The following is a 9619-nucleotide window of genomic DNA, read 5'->3' as shown; positions in this document are numbered from 1 at the left end:
CAGACTAGAGATGTTTGGAGTGAGGTAGCTGAATGAAGACCAGAGGTGTTTGGTGTGAGGTAGCTGAATGAAGACCAGAGGTGTTAGCCTAGGTAAACCCAGCCCCCACGTGACCTGCTCTCTCAGTTCCCAGTCACTAGCGTCTAGCGAACGGGCCATTCAAATCGATTTCCGCGGCGATTGAAAGACTCGCGCAGACCCGCAGCCACCCCGCAGCCAATGAGTGACGGCGTGACTGCCAACATCAGTCCTGCCGTGATCGGCCAATCAGAGAGTGCGTCTTTGTCAATGACGTATAACAGCTGCAGCGGCTAGCCATTAGCTTTTGGTCTTTCCAAAGCATAGCTCCCGAGCTAGCTACTAGCTATGGCTATGAACAGCTACAGCTACGTATTGTTGTGTCGCCGTTAAATGCGCTAATGGAGGACCAGATACGCGAGGCTTCCAATCTGGGAATCAAGGCGTTGCAGATCGGTGGGGTGAATGATAAAGACAAGGACATGGACGCTGCAAGCTTGTGTATGCAAGTCCAGAGGCCTTGATGAAGAAAAAGTGGCGAAATATGCTGGCACCGGCTACACGAAAATTAACGTTATTAAATGCTGTAACGTTAACGGTAATTCTCATGTGTATGGTTTATTTAGCCTACTCAATCTCTTCTGAGATTATAACGTTAACCTGTTAGGACGCTGTGAGCTTGTGTATATAAGTCCAGAGAACTTGATGAAAACAAAGTGACAAAATATCCTGGCATCGGGTACACGAAAATTAACGTTATTAAATGCTGTAACGTTAACTGTAATTCTCATGTGTATTGTTTATTTAGCCTACTCAATCTCTCAGCCCATGTTGATGCTGAACCAAATGACCAGTCCGGCTGCAATGGTTGATTTGTGAGGTTAATGGCAGCAGCCAACAGAACTTCATATTGTTTCCATACTGTACTGCATGTTGTACTGTTCATACTCAAATTGTACTTTTTTGAATGGAACTGAATAAAAATGTTTTTGTTTGATACTCTATTCTGTTGTATTGTCATGTGAGAATGAAAACAGCTATATTAATAGTACTTCAAAACAGTGGTTCTCAAAATGTTTCCACATAAGGATCCTTAAACTGAATAATGTGATGCTAGACCTGTGCTTGTTTATTTAGCAAAAAAAGTGTAGTTAAAGTTATACATTCATAACTTGTTCTGCAGTCATCAATCAGACAATTCTCCAAAGCAAGTGTTAACTACATTCAGAGTGAGCCAGTTATAAAAATATAACATGTAACACATCACAGCAATACTGTAGCCTACAGTCCAGTGGTATGGTGGGCTAATTGTTTGAATTATATCGAAATATATTTGCATGGTGTAGCATGTAATGCAGTCTGTTATACTGTAGCTAGATACTCTGTGACACAGAAAGGCAGACAAGCTAGCAGCAGGGATCTTGTCACACTGATTCCAGATAAACCCGTCTGTCTAGCCAGCTATACAATATTACTGTACCATAATACCACAAGCTAAAGCAGCATATGCCAATGGAAGGCTGGGTAGCATTAGCTAACGTCATCCAGGCTACAGTAATAGGCTATTATAGTTATGAAACGCTGATTCAAACGTTACAATAATAAGACACAATACTGTAGCTAGAGAGAGTAATTTATTTCAGAGCACCAGATATCACCATATTTAATTTCAATAAATATAAAGCATTCATTGATTGAAGCAGAGTGCTGGTCGGTTAAGTTTATCTGTCATGTCAAGCGCGTTACGCTGTCACTTACCTAAATCACGTTAAATCGACGAGAGATATATATAGACCCAGGATTACATATATGTTTCACATAGGGTGGTGTTTTCATTTCAATGTTTTATTTGGTCCAATATTGAAATGTCCTACAATTGCAGGTTGTCTTACCATTACACAAAATTGAGATCTACCTTCATATCTATTTCGGCTCATTTGGTTGCTATTTAGTAGCGAAATGGAGTAGCAATGCATGCTGGGAGGAAGTGAACATTTTTGTTTTGTTTTTTAATAAAAGTAGGCTACTTGTGATATCTCACGTGGTCGATCATCATTGCAAATTTAGCCCAATTTGTACAAATTGCAGATGTGAACAGCTAGGTTTAATGACAAATATGGAATATCACCCAAGGAAATACCACGGTTTAATGCCAACAGATAAACCATACAGATTTGCTGTAATTGTGAACACATAAGGGAGCAAAGACATGGTTTTCAAGTATAACACAATGTACAACTTTTATTCAAAGACAGGATTGAAAAATATAGGTCACTTGTATTCACTTCAGTAATGTCAGGTCTCAGTCGCATTCACGCTAACCTCTTAACGTCTAGCTATAGCTAGGTTACATCTGGATTATGTATAATATACAGTATAATACTACGCTCACTAGGTCATGACATTCACATTAACGCCTCCAAAAATCTACTGTAGCTAGCTAGCGTTAAATAGGTTTATCTGTAACCACGCTGAAATGTGAGGGCATTAACGTTAATATTTCAATTAGGTCAAACACACCTTACCGTTATGACTGCGGCCGTTTTTGATTAACATTAGCGTTAAGTCCATGATCAAATCTAGCATTTCGGTATATTCAGTGTGTGTGTGTGAAAAGGATGTTAGCATGCTAGCATTATTAGCACAGAATGTATACAGTCCATGGTACAACGTTAGGCCTTCAAGTCCTGAGGCGAACAGCGCCGGAGGATGAAGTCTGCAGACTGGCATTCAGTGTCCAGCATAACAAGCACGCCTGTTTCCTCATCAGGTTGGCAGCAGCTGACCAGTTGCCCTTCTCCACAATACCTGCGGCTGATGTGGGGCATGGCACCCTGGTCTGTTTGTAAGGGTATCGAATTAATACCTGAAAGAATAAACAGAGAGGACGTCAGTACTTACATTGCAAGTTGTGATAAAATAAACAGATCATGACAGGAGTCTATCCAGAGAGAGAAGGAGAGACAGCTGTTGAGGTTGAGGTCTGTTGATCAAAATAACACCTAGCGTTATCGAGCTAGATACTCTGACGCTGTAGCTAGATACTCTGACACAGAAAGGCAGACAAGCTAGCAGCAGGGATCTTGTCACACTGATTCCAGATAAACTCGTCTGTCTAGCCAGCTATACAATATTACTGTAGCCTACATAATAATACCACAAGCTAAATGCAGCTATGCCAATGTAAGGCTGGGTAGCATTAGCTAACGTCATCCAGGCTATAGTGACTAGACAGAGAGAGATGTAGTGTGTGTGTGTGTTGTTTTGCCAAGGCAGGCAGGCTAGCTAGCTAGCAACGTAGCCTTAGATTAAAACTAAAGTACCAGGAACAGCGTTACATTTATGATCTTTTAATGATGTTAGTAGACACATGTAACAGTATAGATCCCCGTTATGGGGTCTGTTGATCAGAAATCGCGTTTTAGTGGACGGGCAGTGAGCATCCAAACTGGGGTTCATAGCTGGTCTACGGCTAGCTAGCTAGCTAGCAACGTAGCCATTGATTAAAACAGCGATACATTTATGATATTTTAATGATGTTGGTAAACACACGTAACAGTATAGATCCCCGTTATATAACCTTTATTTAATCAGGTAAAATCACATTGAGATCAAGATCTCATTTTCAAGTGAGAGTTATGAGGTCTGTTGATCAAAAGATCACCAAACGCTATATCGAAATCGGGTCTGAGCGGACGGCAGCGACCATACAAAGGACAGCTTGTACAGATGGGGCTTCTCATCACCTGGACACATTTAACGGCGACATTATCTGATAAACTGGCTGCGCATAACATTACTTATTTGCGGGAGTGCACGGGGGAAGTGTAGATTAATCGTGCTGCACTAATACATTATGTTACAAGTACATACCTCAGCTCAGTCAGACTCTGGCAAATCCGACATGATTTGCTATCCTGTTGGTGTAGTTTCACACCAACCCTCTCCAGGCATAGAAATACCCCCTTCTCGAGTGGTTTGCAGCTGCCCAACTTGCCTTTAGAACGAAGGTTTCTCTTCTCCGGTTGTGGTTGCTAGCAGTAGCCTAGTGAGTTAGCTAGGTGGAGTTAGCTCGAGCGCTAACAACAAAGGTCGCAGAGTGATGACGCCATCTGTTGCACTGCGCATGTGCTCTGTGCACCAAGCTGATTGGATGACGGTTGGCTGGTGGAGTGGTCTATCGAGGGGGGGCCAACAACCGCAGGAAATCGTTTAACAATGGTGGGATTCCAGACCATAGTGACTGAGAACAGGTCTGAGAGCAGGTCACGTGGGGGATGGGTTTACCCAGGCTACAGAGGTGTTTGGTGTGAGGTAGCTGAATGCAGACCAGAGGTGTTTGGTGTGAGGTAGCTGAATGCAGACCAGAGGTGTTTGGTGTGAGGTAGCTGAATGCAGCCTATAGAGATGTTTGGTGTGAGGTAGCTGAATGAAGACCAGAGGTGTTTGGTGTGAGGTAGCTGAATGCAGACCAGAGCTGTTTGGTGTGAGGTAGCTGAATGAAGACCAGAGATGTTTGGTGTGAGGTAGCTGAATGCATACCAGAGGTGTTTGGTGTGAGGTAGCTGAATGCAGACCAGAGGTGTTTGGTGTGAGGTAGCTGAATGCAGACCAGAGATGTTTGGTGTGAGGTAGCTGAATGCAGCCTAGAGATGTTTGGTATGAGGTAGCTGAATGAAGATCAGAGGTGTTTGGTGTGAGGTAGCTGAATGCAGACCAGAGGTGTTTGGTGTGAGGTAGCTGAATGCAGCCTAGAGATGTTTGGTGTGAGGTAGCTGAATGAAGACCAGAGGTGTTTGGTGTGAGGTAGCTGAATGCAGACCAGAGGTGTTTGGTGTGAGGTAGCTGAATGAAGACCAGAGATGTTTGGTGTGAGGTAGCTGAATGCAGGCCAGAGGTGTTTGGTTTGAGGTAGCTGAATGCAGACCAGAGGTGTTTGGTGTGAGGTAGCTGAATGCAGCCTAGAGATGTTTGGTGTGAGGTAGCTGAATGCAGACTAGAGATGTTTGGTGTGAGGTAGCTGAATGAAGACCAGAGGTGTTTGGTGTGAGGTAGCTGAATGAAGACCAGAGGTGTTTGGTGTGAGGTAGCTGAATGCAGACCAGAGGTGTTTGGTGTGAGGTAGCTGAATGCAGCCTAGAGATGTTTGGTGTGAGGTAGCTGAATGAAGACCAGAGGTGTTAGGTGTGAGGTAGCTGAATGCAGCCTAGAGATGTTTGGTGTGAGGTAGCTGAATGCAGACTAGAGGTGTTTGGTGTGAGGTAGCTGGATGCAGACCAGAGGTGTTTGGTGTGAGGTACAGTAGCTGAATGCAGACTAGAGGTGTTTGGTGTGAGGTAGCTGAATGAAGACCAGAGGTTTTTGGTGTGAGGTAGCTGAATGAAGACCAGAGGTGTTAGGTGTGAGGTAGCTGAATGAAGACCAGAGGTTTTTGGTGTGAGGTAGCTGAATGAAGACCAGAGGTGTTTGGTGTGAGGTAGCTGAATGAAGACCAGAGGTTTTTGGTGTGAGGTAGCTGAATGAAGACCAGAGGTGTTTGGTGTGAGGTAGCTGAATGCAGACCAGAGGTGTTTGGTGTGAGGTAGCTGAATGCAGACCAGAGGTGTTTGGTGTGAGGTAGCTGAATGCAGCCTACAGGTGTTTGGTGTGAGGTAGCTGAATGAAGACCAGAGGTGTTTGGTGTGAGGTAGCTGAATGCAGACTAGAGATGTTTGGTGTGAGGTAGCTGAATGCAGCCTAGAGGTGTTTGGTGTGAGGTAGCTGAATGCAGACTAGAGGTGTTTGGTGTGAGGTACAGTAGCTGAATGCAGACTAGAGGTGTTTGGTGTGAGGTAGCTGAATGAAGACCAGAGGTGTTTGGTGTGATGTAGCTGAATGCAGACTAGAGGTGTTTGGTGTGAGGTAGCTGAATGCAGACTAGAGGTGTTTGGTGTGAGGTAGCTGAATGCAGACTAGAGGTGTTTGGTGTGAGGTAGCTGAATGCAGCCTAGAGATGTTTGGTGTGAGGTAGCTGAATGCAGACTAGAGATGTTTGGTGTGAGGTAGCTGAATGCAGACTAGAGGTGTTTGGTGTGAGGTAGCTGAATGCAGACCAGAGGTGTTTGGTGTGAGGTAGCTGAATGCAGCCTAGAGGTGTTTGGTGTGAGGTAGCTGAATGCAGACCAGAGGTGTTTGGTGTGAGGTAGCTGAATGAAGACCAGAGGTGTTTGGTGTGACGTAGCTGAATGCAGACTAGAGGTGTTTGGTGTGAGGTAGCTATCCTGTTGGTGTAGTTTCACACCAACCCTCTCCAGGCGTAGAAATACCCCCTTCTCGAGTGGTTTGCAGCTGCCCAACTTGCCTTTAGAACGAAGGTTTCTCTTCTCCGGTTGTGGTTGCTAGCAGTAGCCTAGTGAGTTAGCTAGGTGGAGTTAGCTCGAGCGCTAACAACAAAGGTCGCAGAGTGATGACGCCATCTGTTGCACTGCGCATGTGCTCTGTGCACCAAGCTGATTGGATGACGGTTGGCTGGTGGAGTGGTCTATCGAGGGGGGGCCAACAACCGCAGGAAATCGTTTAACAATGGTGGGATTCCAGACCATAGTGACTGAGAACAGGTCTGAGAGCAGGTCACGTGGGGGATGGGTTTACCCAGGCTACAGAGGTGTTTGGTGTGAGGTAGCTGAATGCAGACCAGAGGTGTTTGGTGTGAGGTAGCTGAATGCAGACCAGAGGTGTTTGGTGTGAGGTAGCTGAATGCAGCCTATAGAGATGTTTGGTGTGAGGTAGCTGAATGAAGACCAGAGGTGTTTGGTGTGAGGTAGCTGAATGCAGACCAGAGCTGTTTGGTGTGAGGTAGCTGAATGAAGACCAGAGATGTTTGGTGTGAGGTAGCTGAATGCATACCAGAGGTGTTTGGTGTGAGGTAGCTGAATGCAGACCAGAGGTGTTTGGTGTGAGGTAGCTGAATGCAGACCAGAGATGTTTGGTGTGAGGTAGCTGAATGCAGCCTAGAGATGTTTGGTATGAGGTAGCTGAATGAAGATCAGAGGTGTTTGGTGTGAGGTAGCTGAATGCAGACCAGAGGTGTTTGGTGTGAGGTAGCTGAATGCAGCCTAGAGATGTTTGGTGTGAGGTAGCTGAATGAAGACCAGAGGTGTTTGGTGTGAGGTAGCTGAATGCAGACCAGAGGTGTTTGGTGTGAGGTAGCTGAATGAAGACCAGAGATGTTTGGTGTGAGGTAGCTGAATGCAGGCCAGAGGTGTTTGGTTTGAGGTAGCTGAATGCAGACCAGAGGTGTTTGGTGTGAGGTAGCTGAATGCAGCCTAGAGATGTTTGGTGTGAGGTAGCTGAATGCAGACTAGAGATGTTTGGTGTGAGGTAGCTGAATGAAGACCAGAGGTGTTTGGTGTGAGGTAGCTGAATGAAGACCAGAGGTGTTTGGTGTGAGGTAGCTGAATGCAGACCAGAGGTGTTTGGTGTGAGGTAGCTGAATGCAGCCTAGAGATGTTTGGTGTGAGGTAGCTGAATGAAGACCAGAGGTGTTAGGTGTGAGGTAGCTGAATGCAGCCTAGAGATGTTTGGTGTGAGGTAGCTGAATGCAGACTAGAGGTGTTTGGTGTGAGGTAGCTGGATGCAGACCAGAGCTGTTTGGTGTGAGGTACAGTAGCTGAATGCAGACTAGAGGTGTTTGGTGTGAGGTAGCTGAATGAAGACCAGAGGTTTTTGGTGTGAGGTAGCTGAATGAAGACCAGAGGTGTTAGGTGTGAGGTAGCTGAATGAAGACCAGAGGTTTTTGGTGTGAGGTAGCTGAATGAAGACCAGAGGTGTTTGGTGTGAGGTAGCTGAATGAAGACCAGAGGTTTTTGGTGTGAGGTAGCTGAATGAAGACCAGAGGTGTTTGGTGTGAGGTAGCTGAATGCAGACCAGAGGTGTTTGGTGTGAGGTAGCTGAATGCAGACCAGAGGTGTTTGGTGTGAGGTAGCTGAATGCAGCCTACAGGTGTTTGGTGTGAGGTAGCTGAATGAAGACCAGAGGTGTTTGGTGTGAGGTAGCTGAATGCAGACTAGAGATGTTTGGTGTGAGGTAGCTGAATGCAGCCTAGAGGTGTTTGGTGTGAGGTAGCTGAATGCAGACTAGAGGTGTTTGGTGTGAGGTACAGTAGCTGAATGCAGACTAGAGGTGTTTGGTGTGAGGTAGCTGAATGAAGACCAGAGGTGTTTGGTGTGACGTAGCTGAATGCAGACTAGAGGTGTTTGGTGTGAGGTAGCTGAATGCAGACTAGAGGTGTTTGGTGTGAGGTAGCTGAATGCAGACTAGAGGTGTTTGGTGTGAGGTAGCTGAATGCAGCCTAGAGATGTTTGGTGTGAGGTAGCTGAATGCAGACTAGAGATGTTTGGTGTGAGGTAGCTGAATGCAGACTAGAGGTGTTTGGTGTGAGGTAGCTGAATGCAGACCAGAGGTGTTTGGTGTGAGGTAGCTGAATGCAGCCTAGAGGTGTTTGGTGGGAGGTAGCTGAATGCAGACCAGAGGTGTTTGGTGTGAGGTAGCTGAATGAAGACCAGAGGTGTTTGGTGTGACGTAGCTGAATGCAGACTAGAGGTGTTTGGTGTGAGGTAGCTGAATGCAGACTAGAGGTGTTTGGTGTGAGGTAGCTGAATGCAGACTAGAGGTGTTTGGTGTGAGGTAGCTGAATGCAGCCTAGAGATGTTTGGTGTGAGGTAGCTGAATACAGACTAGAGATGTTTGGTGTGAGGTAGCTGAATGCAGACTAGAGGTGTTTGGTGTGAGGTAGCTGCATGCAGACCAGAGGTGTTTGGTGTGAGGTAGCTGAATGCAGACCAGAGGTGTTTGGTGTGAGGTAGCTGAATGCAGCCTAGAGATGTTTGGTTTGAGGTAGCTGAATGAAGACCAGAGGTGTTTGGTGTGAGGTAGCTGAATGCAGCCTAGAAATGTTTGGTGTGAGGTAGCTGAATGAAGACCAGAGGTGTTTGGTGTGAGGTAGCTGAATGCAGACTAGAGGAGTTTGGTGTGAGGTAGCTGAATGCAGACTAGAGGTGTTTGGTGTGAGGTAGCTGAATGCAGACTAGAGATGTTTGGTGTGAGGTAGCTGAATGCAGACTAGAGGTGTTTGGTGTGAGGTAGCTGAATGCAGCCTAGAGATGTTTGGTGTGAGGTAGCTGAATGCAGACTAGAGATGTTTGGTGTGAGGTAGCTGAATGCAGACTAGAGGTGTTTGGTGTGAGGTAGCTGAATGCAGACCAGAGGTGTTTGGTGTGAGGTAGCTGAATGCAGCCTATAGAGATGTTTGGTGTGAGGTAGCTGAATGCAGCCTAGAGGTGTTTGGTGTGAGGTAGCTGAATGCAGACTAGAGGTGTTTGGTGTGAGGTAGCTGAATGCAGACTAGAGCTGTTTGGTGTGAGGTAGCTGAATGCAGACCAGAGGTGTTTGGTGTGAGGTAGCTGAATGAAGACCAGAGGTGTTTGGTGTGAGGTAGCTGAATGAAGACCAGAGGTGTTTGGTGTGAGGTACAGTAGCTGAATGCAGACTAGAGGTGTTTGGTGTGAGGTAGCTGAATGCAGACTAGAGGTGTTTGGTGTGAGGTAGCTGAATGCAGACTAGA

Source organism: Poromitra crassiceps (assembly GCF_964638095.1).
Source record: "Poromitra crassiceps genome assembly, chromosome: 2".
NCBI classification, from domain to species: domain Eukaryota; kingdom Metazoa; phylum Chordata; class Actinopteri; order Beryciformes; family Melamphaidae; genus Poromitra; species Poromitra crassiceps.
The sequence above is the reverse complement of the archived record's forward strand: the minus strand, read 5'-3'. Positions refer to the sequence as shown.